This window comes from Sorex fumeus, unplaced genomic scaffold (genome assembly GCF_029834395.1).
Source record: "Sorex fumeus unplaced genomic scaffold, SorFum_2.1 ptg000033l, whole genome shotgun sequence".
Classification (NCBI taxonomy): domain Eukaryota; kingdom Metazoa; phylum Chordata; class Mammalia; order Eulipotyphla; family Soricidae; genus Sorex; species Sorex fumeus.
Genome location: NW_026606090.1, coordinates 34,013,565 through 34,034,764, shown reverse-complemented (window position 1 = coordinate 34,034,764; position 21,200 = coordinate 34,013,565).

Genomic DNA, 21,200 nt, shown 5'->3' with positions numbered 1-21,200 from the left:
ATGTGTGAAGCGTGACTCATCTGTCACAGCACTGCTCCCTAACTGGGCTCTGCTAGTTCCACCAGTCAGGGTCTGGGCTGGGAACTGGGAATCTATGTGGAATTCCAAGGGAAATCCACGTCCTTAGGACCTGGTCTGTTCTTGTCCTCAGCCTTCACCCCAGGGATGATCCTCCTAGGCCTTTGGGCATCCAGCACACCCTGCTGGGCTTTCCTCTGACTCTGAGTGTAGCCAGGTAAGCTTGAGGGGTCCCACTGCTCTGGTGGCAGCACCAACAGAGAGAGCATGAAGCTATAGTGGTCAGCTCAAAAAGTAAAAGCATCCAGTACACTCCAAACCAGCCGCTTACACCTGGGACAAGCTTGTGCCAGCCTTGCATGGTTGTGGTTTGAGCTGTCACACAGGAAACTGAATCAAACCCCTCATCTGTGTGGGGCACACAGCCCTCTCATTCACCAGGATACAGTGTGATTGTGAGTCTCACCCTCAACTAGCCAATGAAGAGATGAGGAACCAGGTGGCCCCAGTGCCCACCCCGTGCCACTGGAACTGGGTTGGACCTACAGTTTCCTTAGGTCTGGAGCAGAGAGGCTTTTGGATGCCCCTGTGTCCTGCCCAACTCTGGGCAGTGCAAAGGTCATGCCTACTCGATAGGGAAGAGCCCAGCTCAAAGATTCTCCACATGCAGCAAGATAGCACCAGAATGTCAGGATTTAGAAAAGCGAAGGTCATGTGAGTCACTCTCCTCTGAGACCCGGGCACTGGTCTGAGCAGTGACACCCTTGGGACATAAATCCAGACTAAGTTCTCATCACGTTACTCCAAAACCATCCTGAAGATGTTTTTCTTTGCTTCTAAACTTGATATGACTGTTGGAACAAATTATTTTACAGCCTTCACAGGTAAATGCCATTTTCCCAGTAATTAGAGAAAATGTTATGTTTCAGCTAGTTCCTTCTTCCTGTCTAAAACACTCCGGCTAGAAAAATATTCCTCTTGCTACAAAAAAGAAAATACAGTTGATATTTTGCTGAATTTGAATAGCAACCAGAAGAGAAGGTCATGCTTAAAAGAAGCGGCCGGCAGGGATTTGTAATTAAATCCACTCTGGGCTGGGTTTGTGTGATTCATTTCAAGTACATAACATTCTGAAAAGCATGTGACCAAAGGTATTTTTCTAAATAACCTCAAGTGCCAGTCGAGTTATTCTTTAAATTGCATGCCAGTGACATCTCCAAACTGGTATTTCACTTGGCAAGCACCGAGCACCGTCACAGCCTAATCTTCCTGCAGGCAGTGCCCAGCCCTGTTTTCAATCCCTTCAGCTGCTTCCTCTTCTTGCCAGCGAAGATCACGCATCTGGGACAGAGAGGGAGGCCTCGGTGCCCCAGACTCTCAAAGTCACATCCACAGGAGTAGGGGAACTTTTCTGTGGCCAAGAGAACTGGCACAGTTTGCTTGGGATGAGCATCATGAAGTCACAGCTTGTTTTTCCCTAAGTGATGACACTGCTGAAATTGCAGCTCTTCTAGGAAGCTTCCGTTGAAACTGAGAGAACCACACAAGCGTCTTCTCACACCACCTCTCTCACCCGCTAGGTCCCCGAAGTTGCGTGAACTTTGTGCACTGTGGTTCTGTTCTAGGGGAAGCACCAGGTAGGGAGAGCACAGCAGGCTGAGCCCTCAGCATCCTCTCAAAGGTAGGCTCTCTGCCTCCTGGGCCTCCTAGGCATGAAGCAATTTCAAGAAGAGACATGAGATTGGTCAAATATGCAGGGAAGACCAAGACGAAAGGAAAGGGGTCTATGTGTTTCGGTCCTAATCTTCTCTGAACCCCAGATAACACTGGATTTTTCAAGACATCAGACAAAATATTCTAGTTTTTTATTTTGAGTAGAGTTGGGAGTTATACCCTGAGGTGTTCGGGAGCTATTTCTGGCTGTGTGTCCAGGATGACCCCCTAGCTGTGCTTTTGGGTCAGACCCAGCAATGCTCAGGGGTCATTCCTGGTTCTGCACTCAGGAATTACTCCCGGTGCTGCTTGGGAGAGCATCTGGGATGCCGGGAATTGAACCCGTGTCAGCCACATGCAAAGCCAATGCGCTACCCACAGTATTACCGCTCCCCCCCAGTGTGTCATTTTTATTGTATTCACAGTTAAACAATCATCCTTACAATCAATTACAAAACACACAGGGCTGAGGATTTTAACCTGGATTACTGCATTTTGGGACCCTAACTGCCATTCTATCTCTCTGATCCCAAGACCTCAGAATGTTAACACTAGTTTTCCTTCCCTTTCCAAGTGCATCTTCTGTCCCTTGCCACTAAAGGATCTCTAATAAATTCACTGGATGCTCTTTTTAAAAAAATTTTTTTAATCAGTGAAACACCATGAGGTACAGTTGTAGACTTACAAATTTTTGTGCTTGGGTTTCAGTTATACAATGATTGAGTACCCATCCCTCCACCAGTGCCCATTCTTCACCACCACTGATCCCAGTATTCCTCCCACCCCCCATCCTCCCCATCCCAACCTGCCTCTGTGGCTGGGCATTCCCTTTTGTTCTCTCTCGACTTTTGGGTGCTGTGGTTTGCAAAAGAGCCATTGAGTGGCAATCATGTTCGGTCTATAGTCTACTTTGAGCATTCGTCTCCCATCCTGGGTGGATCTTCCCAACACCCTTTATTTGGTGCTCCCTTCTCTATCTGATCTGCATTTACCCCTAGAGTGTGAGCCTGGCCTCCAAGCCATGGAGTAAACCTCCTGCTACTTATCTCGGCTATTCTTGGTTAGTCTCCCGTTTTGTTACTTTATGTTCCCCAGATGAATGCAATCTTTCTGTGTCTATCCCTCTCTTTCTGACTCATTTCGCTTAACACAATACTTTTCATGTAGTACCACTTGTATGTAAATTTCATGACTTCATCTTTTCTAACAGCTACATAGCACTCCGTTGTGTAAATGTACCAGGGTTTCTTTAACCAGTCATCTGTTCTTGGGCACTCAGGTTTTTTCCAGATTCTGGCTATTGTAAAGAGTGCTGCAATGAACAAACAATTGCAGATGTCACTTCGACTATACTTTTTTGCCTCTCTGGGATATATTCCCAGGAGTGGTATTGCTGGGTCAAATGGGAGCTCAATTTCTAATTTTTTGAGAACCGTCTATACTGTTTTCCAAAGGGGCTGAACCAGTCGGCATTCCCACCAGCAGTGAAGGAAGGTCCCTTTCTTGCCACATCTGTGCCAACACTGATTGCTTATGTTCCTTTGGATGTGGGCTAGTCTCTGTGGTGTGAAATGATATCTCATTGTTGTTTTGATATGCATCCCCCTTATTTTTAATGATGTAGAGCCTTGTCTCATGTGTCTTTTAGCCATTCGGATTTCTTCTTTGAGAAAGTTTCTGTTCATTTCATTGCCCCATTTTTTGATGGGGTTGAATGTTTTATTCTTGTGGAGTTCTACCAATACTTTGTATATCCTTGATATCAACCCCTTGTTGGATGTGTATTTGGCGAATATCCTTTCCCATTCTGTAGACTGTCTGTATTTTGGTCACTGTTTCTTTTGAGGTGCAGAAGCTTCTTAGTTTAAGACAGTCCCGTTTGTTTATCTGTTTTCACTTGCTTGGCCAGTGGCGTGACATCTTTAAAGATACCATTAGCTTCAATGTCATGGAGGGTTTTGCCAACTTTGTCTTCAATGTACCTTATGGATTCTGGTCTGATGTTGAGGTCTTTAATCCATTTTGATCTTACTTTTGTACATGGTGTTAGGCAGAGATCTGAGCCCCCTTTTTTGCATGTAGCCGACCGGACGCTCTTTTAACTACGACCCATCCAATGGTTTCACTTAACTTCATTGTCTCTCTAAAGAATCATAGATCACAGATCATCCTGTTATTAGTTGATTGCCTCGAGCATGCCCCAGTAACGTCTCCTTCATCCTAGCCCTGAGATTATATTCAAGACTCTTTAGGAGAATGAGACCCATCATTGTTACTGGTATTTGGCATATTGGGTATGCCACAGGGAGTTTGCCAGACTCTGCCGTTTGTCAAAGTAGGAATGAGATGTCATAATAAGATGTCGTGGCCGCGCGGTTCTGGGAGCTGGTTTTTATAGTCTCAGAGTCTTGGCCGCTGATGGGATTACATGGCGCCAGGGGGCCAGTTGGTGGGTATTTCTCTTAAATAAAATGTCACCTTCTCTTAAAATAAAATGTCACCTTCTGGGATGCTAAAGGTTAGAACCTCAACATATCTTTTTAGGAGATATCATTATCAGCCCGTAACCCCATGCAGTAGAATATAACCCAACCAGGATGAAGAAGAGTGGGTATCTGAGGGTGAATATTGTGACACATTTTAAGCAAAAAGATATATATATATATATATATATCTGCATATTTGATCCCATTGTAAATTAAGCATGTGCCATTTTACTAAAATATTACATGCCGGTATATTTCTTTAGATTCTTTGAGGAGTAACTAAAAAATTGCAATAGTTACTTTTTTGAAGAGAGACGTTAGAAGTAAAACTAATATATTTCCACATTATTGTCTTTCTCTTTATTCCTTGTCTGAACATCATAGATATATACCATAGATCTGTTTATGTCTGTGCAGGCATGCATCATAGCTCTGCCTCTCTGCCTCTATCTAAGCTACTCTTCTTTGTGCCATTGGGTATTTCTGGGAACACTGTCATCTATGTACATTCTTTTTGGGTTTTTGTTGGGGGCCGACACCTGGCAGTGGTCAGGATTATTTCTGGTCCCACACTCAGGGATCTCTCATGACAGTGCTCAGAGGACTCTCAGGGGTGCCAGTAATTAATACAGTTTGGCTGCATGCAAGGCAAATGCCTTACCTGTTGTACTGTCTCTCTGGCCACAACTAGGTATATTCTTAAAGACTGAGTTGACTTATACATAAGTCAAATAAATATTACCTCAAAAAGAAAAAAGTAAAATTTAAACATCACTTGATCACTTGACTTCCGGTTAATCATCAATTTGCTCGAGCGGGTGCCACTAACGTCTCCATTTGTCCCTGTCGCATGCTAGTGTAGCCCAAAGGCTTCTGTTCGTTCTAGGAACACGAAGAGCCTCAAACCAATCATTCATGATCTTGATGAAGAAGTCTGACCATCTGGTAGGTGGATGGTCACACAGTCTTTTGACATCCCGTGGAATCCAGTCGGTAACGGCTCTAGTCCAGTGGTCGTCTTTAAATCTCATTACGTGACCAGCCCATCTGATTTTTGACACCTTGGCAAATGAGACAGCGTCCCTGATTCTTGATCGTCGACGGATGTCGGAACTCTGGATTTTTCCTCTCAATTGAGTGAAACGTGATATTCCAAGCATAGATCTTTCTATTCTTCTTTGGGAGATCTGAATAGCGTTCTCATCTTGTTTGCGTAGGGCCCAGGTCTCTGAGGCATATGTTAATGCAGGAAGAACAGTGGAATCAAAGAGATGTGCCCAGAGCTGGAGGTTCTTCATTCTCTTAGCTATTTCTTCAATGCTCTTGAAGGCATTCAAAGCTGCTCTCTTCCTCCTGCGCAGCTCGGGTGCCAGGTCATTTGTCATGTTGACTTCTTGACCTAGGTACACATAGCTGTTGCATTCGGAGATGGTCGTTCCGTTGAGAGCGAATGGGGCGTCAGGAACGAGGCTGTTTCTCATAAACATTGTCTTTGTAAGATTCAGCTGTAGTCCGACCTTTCCACACTCATGGTCAAATCACCGCTTGGCTGATGTTTGGTGTTATTAAAACAATGTCATCAGCAAAGCGGAGGTGGTGCAGTTGCCGACCATCTATCTTCACTCCCATTCCTTCCCATTCCAGTCGTCGCATGATGTTCTCGAGGGTGGCACTGAAGAGTTTTGGTGAAATGGTATCACCCTGCCAAACCCCTCTCTTGACATCAATGATCACTTCTTTGTAGAATGGTGAGATCCTGGTAGTAAATCCGTAATACAGCTCACGGAGGATCTTGATGTATTGAGCTTGAATGCCCTGATTGGCTAGGGCTTCGATGACCGCTTCTGTCTCAACAGAATCAAAGGCCTTCTTTAAATCAATGAACGTTAGACAGAGCGGCATCTTGAACTCCCGAGAAACCTCAATGAGCTGGGTTATCGTGTGGATATGGTCGATGGTGCTGAATCCTTTGCGGAACCCGGCTTGCTCACAGGGTTGTTCTTCATCTAGTGTTCTGCCAATCCTATTTAGGATGACTCGAGTGAACAACTTGTAGATGACAGACAATAGGCAGATCGGGTGATAGTTGCCAATGTCATGGATGTCTCCCTTCTTGAACAGTAGTACAGTCCTGCTGGTTTTCCACTGGGACAGAACCTTGTATTCAGACAGGTAGCGTGTGAAGAGCCGAGCCAGCATATTGATTTAAACATCATCTCCACGAAAAGGGTAAGACTGGATAGCCAAAGACTTTGTGTTTATATCCTCCCACAGTACAGCAAACATACACCAAATCTTGAATTGAGCTTTCTCCCAAACCCAAAAACATCAAAACTGACCTGATGAGCACAGGAAGGAACAAAGTTGAATGTCTAAACAGACTGGGAACAGAGACGGCTTTGTGGGGAAAGGGACCCAACGCATGGCCTCGAAGAAAGAGATCTGAGGCATGAACTGCACTGGGCAGTGGGAGTCAGGGGTCCCTCCAAACACTGTGCATGTTAGTCGTCTGATCCTATACGCACAGCACTGGAGCTGGAAGCGTGAAGCTACTCAGTATAGATGGTCAGAGTGACTGACAACCCCCTTTTTGTTTTCTTTAGGGAGGACACACCGACCAGTACTCAGGGCTTCTCCTGGTTCTGTGCTCAGGGGTCACTCCTAGAGGTCATGGAGATGACATGGAGTGCCGGAGTCTGACCCTGAGCCAGCACTCAGCCCCTTCCTGCCTCTCAGGCTGTCAGAAGCATCTTGACAATGTCTCACAGCCTTACTGACCACGGCATTGGTGGGGGGCATGTCGGACCTCATTCTCCAGGGTGACCCCGAGGGAAAAGCCCCAGGACAAATCCACCTGCCCTTGTGAATAACTGAGAACAGGTTCCTGAGAAGCTATTATCAAGAGATGTTACTAGTAGCAGAAGAACCTCTACCGGGTCACATTGGACAGTGAGTGACTAGCTGCTCCCCTCCCTGATGGTGTCCCAAAGTGTGACCAGCTAGTGAAGAGCTCTCTGACCTTCTGTGCCCTTTTGCCACTCACCATTGGCCGGACATTATTCCGTGGGGCCCGAGACAGAGGCAAAGCTCGGACCTCCTTTTACCCCTTCCTTGAACAGGATCCCCAGCCAATACACGGCTCTGTGTGACACGGGTCTTTGTGACATGAGTCTGTGTGACATAGGTCTGTGTGTCCTAGTGAATGCTGGTCACTTGTAAACCAGAATGTCCGGTCAGTTCTCAAGAGTCTGAATCATCTAGTGACCTGCAGACTCAATCTTTCCTGGGGCTAGTGCCAAGGTTGTGCGCCTATAAGTAAGTACACACTCTCCAGTTTCTGCTCATGCTGGCACACAGGACCCAACTCCTACAAGACTCCCATGGATCCCCGACACCGTGAGGAAACTGGGAACCTCCCTAGGACCCGGGAATCACGAGAACCGCTAGAAAGAACTTCTAATACAATAGAACTATACAGGTTACCTGTTGTGCACTGAAATAAAGAGATAGATGTCAAACAACAAAACTTCAATACAAAAAAAATCGAGAGAACTTTGGAGAAAATTCCAAGCAGAAATTATATTGCGAAAGGGAACAGTAGTTAAGCTGAAAATATACAGTGGAGGAAATGAAGAGCAGAATGGGAGAAGCCAAAACTGTCATCAGCGAACTCAAAGATAAGTCATGACACCTATCTTTAAGAGAAAAAGAAAAATGGAAACAATGAAAAGCGATGAGGATAGCAGAAGAGCTACCTGGAGAAGTGTGAAGAGGAGAAACATTTGCATTTTAGGAATTTCTATTAGGTGAAGAGAGAGAGAAAGGGGCAGAATTCCTACTTAAAGAAGTAACTAAGAGTTTAATCAAGTTGAGGAAATACTTGGATGCCCAGGTTCAGGAAGCTAAAGGAATTTCAGACAAAGTAAACCCAAATAGAAACATATGAAGAACATAACTAAGTGGCAAATATCAAATCAAAGAAAGGACCTAAACCCAGCATGGAAACAAACAGTCACAGAGAAAGAAACTTAGATACCGACAGCAGAGTTTGCTGCAGAAACTACAGGTGAGAAGGACAGCATGGTGTGTACAAGTAATTGAATGGCTGAGATAGATCATTCTGGTCTTCACTCAGATTTGAATAAGAGCACATAGCTTTTCAGACATATGGCAGATTTTGTTACCACTAAACTGACCCTCCAAGAAATACTTAAGGGACTTCTAATAAAGGAAAATAAATTTCACTTGGAAGTAAAACATACAATTTGGGAGAGAAATATAATGGTAATTACGACACTTGGCCTATTTTCAAATTAATTTTTTCCTGGTTATCTTCAATCTGTTTAGGTAATTTTAAATTTTGGCATTGCATTTTTATTACTAAAATTGTATTTGGTTCTTTTAATTAAAATAGATCTTATTTTCCAATTTATAGAAAATATTTTGGGACTCGTTAGGAGTTTTACTTTGGGTACGTTTTGCTAAGTTGAAATATTCAAGGAATAGGCTAATTTTACCCATCTCCCCCACCGCCAGGAGTTAAGACCTGTGATTTACAAAGTTGCTCATAATAGAATTGTCTCAGGCATAGAACATTCTAACACCAATCCCATCACCAATGTCCCTAGGTTTCCTCCCTTCCCCAGCTGACCCCCTTGGCAGGTATATAAAAATTAATTGTGCATTACTTGGTCCAAATAAAACGTAAAGGAATGTTAAATAGAATTATCAGAAAATAAACTGACACATCAGTTTGTGGTGATGAAGTGCAGATGGTTTTTAATCTTAATCTAGTAGAGGACAACTGTGCACATCATTAGTGAATGCTGTACTCAACGTCACATGATGGGATGTTTCTCTTTTCCCTTAATGGAGCCCTTTTAATGCTTCTTACAAAATTGGTTTCAAAGCTGTGAATTCTTTACGCTGTTGTCTGTCCTGAAACTCTGTACAGTTCCTTCAGGCCTGAAGGATAATCTAGCTAGATAGAGTCTTCTTGGTGAGTTTTTGTCCTTCCATATTCTTCTGGCTTGTAAAGTTTCACTTGATAGATCTGCTATACACCTTATGAGCTTTCCTTTGTATACAAGTTTCTTTCTTGATCTTACACATCCACAGCGACGATGCAGTTCCTGCTACTGCCAGTGCAACTGATGCCCCTTTCACCTGCTGAGTACTAGCCATTTCACCGGCTCATCACCAATATGCTCTCGCGGTTGGTGCCAGTCTATGCCACTGCCACTTTGCAGGTGTGGAAGCCAAGTACAGGCTAACACCCTAACTTGTTCCCAGCCACAGACACAGTAGAGCTGGTTTTAGAGTCCAGGAATTCTTAAAATAACTAAGTTCTGCTAGCGACCTCTCCTAGGCTGACAACGGACAACTCTCACCATTCCCAGCACAGCCCTCGCTCTCCTCCCAGGGTCTGACTCATGACCCAGCAGTCAGCAGCCCTCGGACAGCAGCTCCTGCTCTAACTGCCCTCCTGCACTTCGGCACAGCTGCAGGAAGCAGATGGTCTGCAAGGCTGCCACGGCTTTCCCAGCCCCCTCCGAAGTCGGATGGGCCCTGCCCCTCACAGGGCTGTACCCAGTCTCCAGGCCCTGATAACAGAGCAGTGGGGCCCTGCTACTGGCCAGCTCTGACTCAACCTCCCCCACCCTGTCCTGTGCTTTCCATGCCCCTCTGCCACTGGCCATTCCAGGGTCCCGTGCTCAGTGATGTCTGTCTGCATCCACTCTCCGGAGGAAGTGTCACCTCATCATTATTAACTGTTGCAGAAGGCCCTAGGCTTCATGGGGGTTTGATTTCACGCCATGGTGATATTAAGAAAACAAGGTACATGCCTTAGGAACCATAGTCTGAGTCGTGAAGTTTGGTCTTTTCCTAGACTGGTGACATTAGGCCTGTGGAGAGAAACGTTCTTCCAGCTTGAACCTCTGCCGAGAGCTGCAGCTCGCAGGCAGACCCGTGGGGCGACCGTGGGGAACCACTGGTAGTCCACGGGCTGCCGTGCCTCCAGCGTGTTTGGGATACTGTGTTTTGTGTTTTTCCATCCTGTCATGTCTACAAAGAATCCATCTGTGTCTGAGATATTTAAGACTTGATTATGAAACAGGCCTTGTGCTTCACGATTGGCTGAGTTGCAGGCACCTGGGGGTGGTCTGAGCACTCAGAACCCAGCTAAACTAAGCCATTATATTTAGGGACTTTAGGTGTATTACATTTCTTTTCTACTTAAAAGCACAACTTCAACTTTCAAAGGGATTATTATAGTAAAGTAACTCCTAAGTAGGAAAAAACCTTTTTGTTGTTTGATCACACTTGGCAGTGCTCAGGGCTTACTCCTGGCTTTGTTTTCAAGGCTGACTTCTGATGGGGCTAAGGGCACCCTATGAGGTGCAGGACTAGAAACCAGGTGGGTCAAGTACAAGGCAAGGGTCCTACCCGCTGTCCTATTTCCCCAGGCCTCTCCCCCAAATCCGTATTTTTGTATGAGTGCCTCTAAGATAGAGACCTACACTGCTCTGACCCCACTCACCCCCACTTCCTCTTCGGTCTTCCTGCAGACTCAAGTTCAAGGTGGGCTCACAGCTGTTCCAGTCTAATTCCCATCTTTGTTTCTAGCGAGAGCACCTGCATTCTCCATCCTTGTTCATTCACTCACCAAGCACCTACGCAGCCCAGAGAACAGTCCTCCTGGCCCCGTTCCTGGGCCTCACCGCTAACCTGCCGCCCAGGCCCTCAGCCCCTGTCCATCGCCTTCAGAGCACAGACCCTGTCTAGAATCATGTTGTTCCCTTTGAAGCAATGTTATTCGCTTGTATGGAAAATTATTTAGGCTCCCTTCCCCCCAAAGTAAGGTCAGGGTCAGAGATATTATACCAGAGGGTAGAGCTTAGCTTTGCATGCTGCCCATCCTGGTTCAATCCCTGAGACCATACTTGATTGCGGAGGCACTGCCAGGAATTCTTCCCTTAGCACCACTGGGTGTGCCCCTCACACACAAGGGGCATCAGAAACATGCATCTCGTTGAGGAGGAAATCAGCTTCAAATTAAGTAACAATTATGAGATAAGTCATTTAAACTAAAAAGTGCTTATTTATTTGTATTGTGAGCTCTAAGTCTCCTTTATCTCATTTTAAGGAAGTTGAGTATATAACCTAGATAATTAGAGCGATTTGTTTAGTAAAGTAAAAAGTTTGAAATATAAGCCTTTAAATCAGATTAAGTGTTCCTTTCACTATCAGAAATGACAAATTTTTCTCTATTATGTTTTTTTTTCTACTCAGTGTTAAGTGATAATGACTGGCTTGCTAGCAAATTTTTCTCTGTGAGAAAATGTTTACCACCTTGGATTAGTAATCACATTGCTATAGAAATCCAAGCGCGACATACGTACTTGAGATTAGATAACTGGAAAGTCAAAGCATTGTGTGTTTCTTTTTAGTTAATCATCTTTCACTCACACTTCAACATAAAAATTAATTTACTGTCTATCTTTTCATTTTCTGCGTAGGACTAACGATGGCATTTATTCGCTAAACTCTCCAATACGGTTCCCAGCGTTTGAAACTGCCCCTTCACTGTCTTCACTATGATAAAATACCAGTGAAAGTGCTTTGTTATTGTAGTCTGGTGCCTCCTAAGAAAGGTGTGGTGACATCTGACAAGGGGTTGATATCAAGGATATATAAAGTACTGGTTGAACTCCACAAGAAGAAAACATCCAACGCCATTAAAAAATGGGGCAATGAAATGAACAGAAACTTTCTTAAAGAAGAAATCCGAATGGCTCAAGGGCACATGAGAAAATGCTCTACATCCTTAATCATCAGGGAGATGCAGATCAAAACCACAATGAGATATCATTTCACACCACAGAGACTGGCCCACATCTACAGGAACAAAAGCAACCAGTGCTGGCGCGGATGTGGCAAGAAAGGGACCCTCCTTCACTGCTGGTGTGAATGTCGACTGGTTCAACCCTTTTGGAAAACAGTATGGACGGTTCTCAAAAAATTAGAAATTGAGCTCCCATTTGACCCAGCAATACCACTCCTGGGAATATATCCCAGAGAGGCAAAAAAGTATAGTTGAAGTGACATCTGCACTTGTTTGTTCATTGCAGCACTCTTTACAATAGCCAGAAACTGGAAGAAACCTGAATGCCCAAGAACAGATGACTGGTTAAAGAAACTTGGGTACATCTACACAATGGAGTACTATGTAGCTGTTAGAAAAGATGAAGTCATGAAATTTACATACAAGTGGTACAACATGGAAAGTATCATGTTAAGCGATATGAGTCAGAAAGAGAGGGATAGACATAAAAAAGATTGCATTCATCTGGGGGACATAAAGTAACAAAATAGGAGATTAAAAAGGTAAAGGTAAAGGCCCTCCCGTTGATTGTCGATTTGCTCGAGCGGGCCCAGTAACGTCTCCATTGGAGACTTTGTTGTTACTGTGTCTGGCATATCGAATACTCTCGGTAGCTTGCTGGGCTCTCCGAGAGGGGCGGAGGAATCGAACTCGGGTCGGCCATGTTGGCCGCGTGTAAGGCGAACGCCCTACCCGCTGTGCTATCGCTCCAGCCCAAGAATACCTGAGATCAGTACCAGGAGAATTACTTCACGGCCTAGAGGCCAGCCAGGCACTCTAGGGGAAAGGGCAGCTCAGATAGAGAAGCGAGCACCAAATAAAGGGTATTTGGAGGATCCTCCCAGAATGGGAGATGCATTTTGAAAGTAGACTGTGGACCAAACATGATTGCTACTCAATGCCTCTTTTTCAGACCACAGCACCCAAAAGGAGAGAGAGAATAGAGGGGAATGCCCTGCCACAGAGGCAGGGTGGGATGGGGGGATGGGGGTAGGAGGGATACTGGGATCCATGGTGGTGGAAAATGGGCACTGGTGGAGGGATGGGTATTTGATCATTGTATAATTGAAACCCAAGCACAAAAATTTGTAAGTCTACAACCGTACCTCATGGTGTTTCACTAATAAAAATTAATAAAAAAAATAGAAAGCTGTGGTGAGTTCTAAGCCCCATGAAGATGACCTTATTTGAAAATTAAATTTGTGCAGATGTTATCAAGTTAAAGTGAACTTCACTGCACTTGGGTCGATCTAACAAGGGTTCCGGTGACTTTGTAACAAAGAAAGAGCCATTTGGACATGGGAAGAAGTGTATGAGCGACAGAGGCAAAGGTGGAGGTGGGGCCGCTGGGTGAGGAGGTGGGGCGAGAGGCCCTCTGATTAATAAGGTGGGTCCGCCCTGCAGCACTAACTGTGGACTTCATCCCCGGAACCGTGAGAAAATTGGTTTCTGTGCTTTAGAGCCGCCCAGTTTGTGTCCATTTGTTAGAGAACCTCCAGGAAACAAATTCAAATATCTTATTCTGAGAAACGAAATAAAACACAATATAAAGGGGTTGTCATATAATCCAGCAGAGCCCACCCATCTGACTAGCAGCCATGAAGTGCTTCCATTTTCCCAACAATGGTCCAAGGTGACCTCATATCCGAGAACATCAGGGACTTTTTTTTAATTGAATCACCATGAGATACAGCTGCATCATGTTTGGTCCTTAGTCTACTTTGAGCACACATCTCCCTTCCTGAGCACTCCCTCCAACCATCATCAACTTAGTGGCCCCTTCTTGATCACAACTGCTTTTCCCCCCAGCACTTGAGGCAGGCTTCCAAACCGCAGAGTGATCTTCCTGACCCTTGTCTCTTTTGTCCTTAGGTATTAGTCTCCTATTCACACAAAAATCACACAACCATCCTGTTGTTCGTCGATTGCCTCGAGCAGGTCCCAGTAACGTCTCCTTCATTCTAGCCCTGAGATTTTTTTTAAAAGTGCCATATTCAAGGGCCTTTCAGAGTTAGGAGAATGAGACCCTTCGTTGTTACTGGTATTTGGCATATTGGATACGCCACGGGGAGTTTGCCAGACTCTGGCATGTGAGCAGGTTACATTCGGTAGCCTGCCAGTTTGTCCAAAGTAGGAATGAGATAATAAGATGTTGCGCAGCCGAGAATGTGGCCGCGCGGTTCCGGGAGCTGGGTTTTATAGTCTCTGAGTCTTGGCCATTGATGGGATTACACAGCGCCAGGGGGCCAGTTGGTGGGTGTGATCCCCGCCTACTGGAATTTGGAGGATCTGGGTGGAGGATGCTCAGCCCCGATCCGAGTAGGCTTGGAGATCTCAGCCCCGGGACCCGCGTGCCTTTGTTTTTCTGCCGGTATCTTCATGTGTGCAGAGAGTGGTCTCAGCATGGTGGTGGCTGGTTCTGGAGGTCTTCGGCTGCCAGAGTCCTGGTCAGGGCGGAGAGGAAAACTCAACCCGCTCCCCTCCAAGGGGCCTGGCGAGGACAGCCAGGCCTAGTATGTTACTTTATATTCCACAAATGAGTGCCATCATTCTATATCTGTTCCTCTCTCTGTGACTCATTTCACTTAGCATGATACTCTCCACATTCATTTATACGCAAATTTTATTATTTCATCTTTTCTAACAGCTGCGTAGTATTCCATTGTATAGTTGTATCAAGTTTCTTTAACCAGAGGGCCTTCATTTTGATCTGAGTTTCTCAGACATATCAATGGCGAGCTTGGTCTCTTGGTGGTGGAGAATAGTACTGACTCACTCCAGGGGATAAGGGCCATGTCCCGAGGCCAGAAAGCAGAGAACACAAAGAATCTAGGGTTCATCACCACCATCTTTCCCCCCCCCCTGCTGCCTGCCTGGGTTGGACCGTCCTGACCCTTGGGGCAGCCACAGTGCTCGGCCTCTGAGAGGCAGGCAAAGTGAACAGCCTGTGGCAGTTCCCTGTGTAAGTGTGAGAAGCTCTTGTGAGTTGTATGAACACGAGGACTGCTTGAAGGGACCTAAATGAGGCGCCACGCACTGTATCTGTTGCCTAAACAACCTCTTGAGAATTGTTTTTGAGGAAAGTTCTACATTTCACCAATACTCTTTTCACTGTTTTTCTTTCTAGAGAAACAATCTACTTCTGTTTGAAACCATCATTGTTGGACTAAAGAGTTCTGAGATGCTTTGAATAAAGTTCTGTGTAAAACTTCTTTGAGTTTTAGAGATTCTTATTAGAAATTAGCCATGGAACTGCTCTTTCTATCTTTGGAAGTTGTGCCAACCAAATCTGGTGCCTCAGAAGAAAATGTTTTACTGGGGTGGGTTGCACGTGTTGGGCATTATTTACTAGAAGGCTTTTACTCACCCACCCATAGCAGAAGCTCCACAAACACGGGATCCTTTGTTCTGGGTACTGGGCAGGGCGAGCAGGGCGCCCTGTGTGCGTTGAGACTAGGAAGAAGGTACAGAAGGAGAAGATCTTCCTATTTCACTGCACGTTCTCTCAGTCTGCCTGACCAGGCTCCCTCCACTTGACTCTGCCTCTGCAACTGTCCTTCTCAGGAAACCATGACCCTTGCTGTCCCCTCTGAGGCTCCAGCACCAGGAGTTTCTCGCTGAGCCCAGCCCAGCCCAGCCCAGTCTTGAGTTGCAAATGCAGCATCCTGTCAGCACTATTGCTGGGCTAGCATGGACACCGCCACCTGAACTCTCAAAAGAATCACAGAAGCCCCTCACACACATGGACACAGATACAGAGACAGACACAGAGACAGAGACAGAGTCAGGCATGCACAGACACACAGTCACACACAGACAGAGAGACACACAACACAGACACACAAACAGAGACAGAGACATGCCCAGTCACAGTCACAGCCACACACACAGACACACACAGAGACACACAACAGAAACACAACAGACACAGAGACAGAGACATGCCCTGTCACAGTCACAGCCACACACACACACACACACACACACACGTGCGTGCATACTTGCACAGTCACAGTCATAGCCACACACACAGACAGACACAAAGACACACATAGACAAACACAGGCACAAACATACATAGACAGATACACACAGAGACAGAGACATGCCTAGTCACAGTCACAGCCATACACAAACTCACACACACAGACATGCACCGTCACAGTCACACACGCAGATAGGGAGACACACAACACAGACACACGCTCAGATATACACACAGACACAGACATAGACTTACACAGGCACAGACACACAGACACACAGACACATAGACACACACATGACACAGACACATGCAGACACATAAAGACAGACACATGCACACATGTGTGTACAAACATACACTCATGCACACACATACACACACACATGCTCATTATATCCCACTACCCGCTTCCATTTTATTTATATTCGTTGTGTTTGTCATCGAGGCCCTGTGATTTACAGTATTGTTGTTCGTGGTTTGGCGTGCACGCAATTCCAGCTCTTATTTTTATTTGTGTGCCAAGAGAATAAGGTACATGGGGAAATCGCTTCCTCCAAAGGGTCCAAGGCCAGAGGTGACTCTGGCTTGACTAGAGCTGCTAGTCCAGTTGTGTATGGGGCGGGGGCGGGGGTGGAGGGGCTGGTGGTGGGAGGTCACATCCAGTGCTGCTCAGGGACCACCCCTGCCTTTGCACTCAGGGATCACTCCTGAAGAATATTCTAGGAGCCTCTAGGTCCCTCCTTCCTGGGGATGAGGCCTGGAGCCCCTCTTGGCAGAGCACGGAAGCTTTGTGACCCTTCAGCATACCTCGCAGGGTGGGCTGGCAGCAGGGGCAGGATGGTGCCAGGCACTCAGTGCCGTATTTGTCAGACTCTTGGGCGTCATAGCCAAGGCCAGTTCCAGTCTGTCTCTGCCGCAGATGACCCTTGGACCATAGTGGTTCGGGGTGCCCACCCAGAACAGTCACAGACTTTGTGCTCTTTCCAGAGTTTCCTACACTTCTCCTTTGTTTATTGGAAGGGTTAGTTTGAAAAGTCCGCGTGCCCTGCCATGAGCCGATACTAAAGACCTTTTTCTATCAAGTACATGCTCAAGTCTCTTAAAATGTGCTGGTTTTACATCCAGAAATTCAACCAGCATCCTCAATGGATGGAACACCAAATCTACAGAGAGAGAGTGAGCAGGCCAGCACACTTGCACAAGTGTCGCAACACAGGATGCCCTAACCCTGGGTCCTCCCCGAGATCCAGCAGAAGGTGGGCTTCTCCTAACCTCGAACCATGGGCCTCGTTTCTGACCTGCTGTCCTGCTGGAGGGGAGCCGCGTCACCCCTTTCTCCCCTGCTACTCCACAGGGAAGACCCTGGAAAGCTCCGGGACATTCCCAGACTGAGGCTCACAGGACACTCAGAGGCTCCAGGTCAGAAGGCTGCCCGGGGAAGCCCGAAGGGGGGCAGGGGGCAGCCACGGCCAGTCCCACTGTGGGGAAGGGCAAGCCACGACCACCGGGCCAGGAAGAGAGACCTGGGCACCTGGCCTTGAGGTAGCACTGGGGGCATGTTCTAAAGGCAAGTTGGACCTCTACATAAATTTGTTATGCTTCCAGAAATTATCAAACTTCCTTGGCATATCGCCTCCTTTTCAGAAAAATAATCAGTCCGTGTCCCCCAGGAAATCTACTTCTATAAATGAACAAATGCAAAAGCACTCACAGCCAGGGCCCCAACCGGAGAACAGCGGGGAAGGCAGGGCGCTTGCCTTGAAGGCAGCCAACCCAGGTTCTATCCTTTCATACAGTCCCCTGGGTGCTGCCAGGAATGATCCCTGAGTGCAGAGCCAGGAGTAACTCCTGAGCACTGCGAGTGGTGACTCCCAAATAAATAAACAGAAAATACCCATAGCTCGCCCTTAGGGGGTCATTCAAGTACCTCGGGGGGGGGGGCAGGTACCCCCCACTATGGGAAGCTCAGGCAGTTATAACGGATTTTGTTCCCTGCCACAGAAATTCTGGGCCAGTTAGTTATGGTTAGTTACATTTTGCAAACCTCTGGGATAAAATGCAACCATCAGCATGCTAGAAAAGTTCTCCTCTGGAGAATCATCCTGGGAATGTTTTTATGAAATGACTGTTTACACACACACCATCACCAACACCACCACCAGCACCACCACCAGCTTGAAATACAAATAAGAAAGCTTTGCTGGGGGCCAGAGGGAGCTCCTGACAGCTGAGCATACTCTTTGCATGCGGGACATCTGTGTTCAATGTCTAGCACCACATGGGCAGAAGAGAGCACTGGGAATGAGCCCCCAAGCTCAGAGCCAGGTAGGGCCCCCAGAAAAAGAAACTAAACGCATCGCTGCTTCCCAGCACACGGATGGGGCACACAGTGCCAGCGCCTCACACCTGCCAGGACTTCGAGCCAACATGAGCTGTCCCAGCCCAGCTGTTGGCATCTGCGCATTGTCACCAGTTGTCACCAGGCATCCGTGGGGCTGCCCGGGGACAGTTACTGTTGCCTGGAGAATGATTCTCTGGCCTGGCCTGGCTGTGTCCACCAGGAAACTCGACCCAGAGAGCATCCTGGGCCCAGGAAAGGGAAGCAGAGAGTCTTGATCCTGAGCTCAGAGAAGGCCGCGGGCAGCCGGGTCCCCCACAGACCAGCCAGGGAAGAGAGGACGCGGCTTCATGGGACAGGACACCTTCGGGCGAAGCAGGAGAAAGGAAGCAGTGACTTTCTCTCGGAAAACATAAGTGGTCTTGAGAATTGAAAACTGGACAAAATTCTGCTTACCATTAGGAATGTAACATTAAAAATTGCCAAGCCACTAACATAACACAAAAATACCATATGGTAAAGTTATCAGCGTGTCCTTTTTGGAAGCAGAAAATTGCTGCAAATGTTTTTAAGTCTCAAAAAAATCCATTAAACATGTGTCTGGTCTGGGCGTCTTTCCTCCCTGCCGGGGTAAGGCAGCTTTTCCATGAATGCTGGGGTGAGCTGTTGGCATTCTCAGAAGGGGCAGGAGGCGTGAGTTGGGCCCCGGAGCCCAGGCTGGCTCTTGTGCCCACGAAGGCCCCTGCCCAGGGGCAGCGCATGCCGACCTCGCCCCCAGCTCTTTCTTTCAGCACCCCTCCATCCCCACCCCCGCCCTGGGCCAGGGGCCACATGGTCGTCATTTCCTACAGGTCTGGGCCCTTCTCCGAGACCCAACTTTGAGGAGTGGGAGGCACTGGCAGCTGTGGGGGTGCAAGTTGAATTTTATGTTTTAAGCAGGTCTTTCCTCATTTTGCTTTCCCTGTTGACTGCATCCCACAGATGGCCGCAGCTCCATCCTTTACACCAGCACAGGTTCGGATTGAAGTGTGGCACCGAATCTCTCCTGGCTGGAGCGATCTCCTTAGTCAGAGAAGAGAGGTGCTCAAGCAGTGAAGCAAACACCCCAACTTCCAGTATCTGGGGGCAGGGGGTGATGCGTGAGGTCCCCCTGACCTGTGCTCCTGCCACTCTGCCCTCCGTTTCGGCTCAGCTGAGATATCCCCCAGGACACAGATGCACCTGAGCGAATCTGGTCACGGACATGCTTGTGCTGGGAGGGGGCTCCCGGGGGAAGAGCTCTGGCAGGTGGGTCAGATGAAGCCCTGCCCCAGAGCTGTGCTGCAGCTCTGGGCCCGTGGGGTTTGGGCAGAGCCAAGAAAAAGGTGGGCAGAGTAAGGTTCTGGAGAGAAAGCCCCGCCCAAGGCTCCGGAGCCTTCTGCCAGCAGACTCTCACCTTGGCTTCCCCAGCCCTCGCTGCTTCAATTGGCAGTTGTGTAACTTTTAAAAGAAGAAATGCCCTTGTGGAAAGTAGACTATAGCCCAAACATGATTGTCACCCATTGCCTCTTTTGCAGGCCACAACACCCAATAAGAGAGAGAGAACAAAAGGGAATGCCCTGTCACAGAGGCAGTCTGGGATGGGGGGGATGGGGGGTGGGAGGGATATTGGGATTCGTGGTGGTGGGAAATGGGCACCGGTGGAGGGACGGGTGTTTGATCATTGTATGATTGAAACCGAAGCACAAAAATGTGTAAGTCTGCAACTGCACCTCATGATGTCTCACTATTAAAAATTTTTTAATAAAAAAAGAAGAAATGCCTTGATTATTTATTATCAGTGAACATTTGATTCATGCATTTATTGTTTACACATATATCTACCCAGGGTCCTCTGAGAATTTCTCAGGCTAAATGGGTTCCAAGAGGAAAAGCTTATGAAAACCTGTGTGGATCAGGGATTCCTCACTCTGAGCTGGATGCAAGCCCTTTGGGGCCTCTTTATTTCTTTCAGTGAGAACTTGATATCCACTTTATGTGGGTGAGTGGGTGGGTGGGTGGGGGAGTAAGAATGGAAAGGGGTGTTTGGGGAGTGAGGGGAAGCAGCGAGGAAGGCAGCCCGCAGGTAGGGGGTCTGCCGTAGGAGGGAGCAGCCTTGTTCCACATCAAGCCCAGGCTTTTTTTTTTTTTAAGAAATTGAAAACATGCATCGCTTTATGGAGGAAGTTGACAAACAAGTCCAGAAGGCAGCACCAGAAGGGGTGTCCGGCAGAGCTTTGCCCCTGATCCAGGCGAGGCCAAGCCCCCTGTGCCCCTCTGACTCACAGCATGTGGAGAAATTCCTGCTCCTCCACCCACAGCAGCCCAAGGAAGCTGCTCCCAGAGATCAGGGAACTGGGAAGCTTTCGATTTAGTTACTGGAATGTGTGTGCCAGCCTCTAGGGTGATGGCCATAGGACATGGGAGACCACAGGATCACAAAACTCAGCGCCCCTGGTCATGGCTCACAGAATGGAGAGTGTCCCAGCCACTGTGAACACAGCGCAGAGGCTTCTCCAAAGCTCAACCACAAAATCACTGCGTGATGCAGCAGTCTCCTAGGTAGACATTCAGAAGGAGCTGGAACTTCCCGAAGACATATTCGGATGCCAATGTCCTTAGCAGCAAGATTCACAACAGCCCAGAGTACCCATGAATGGAATGACAGATAAGAAAAATGTGTCCTCCATGCAACAAAATATTATTCAGCCTTCAAAAAGGAAACATACGAAATCAAGTGACAAAAATGTCTAT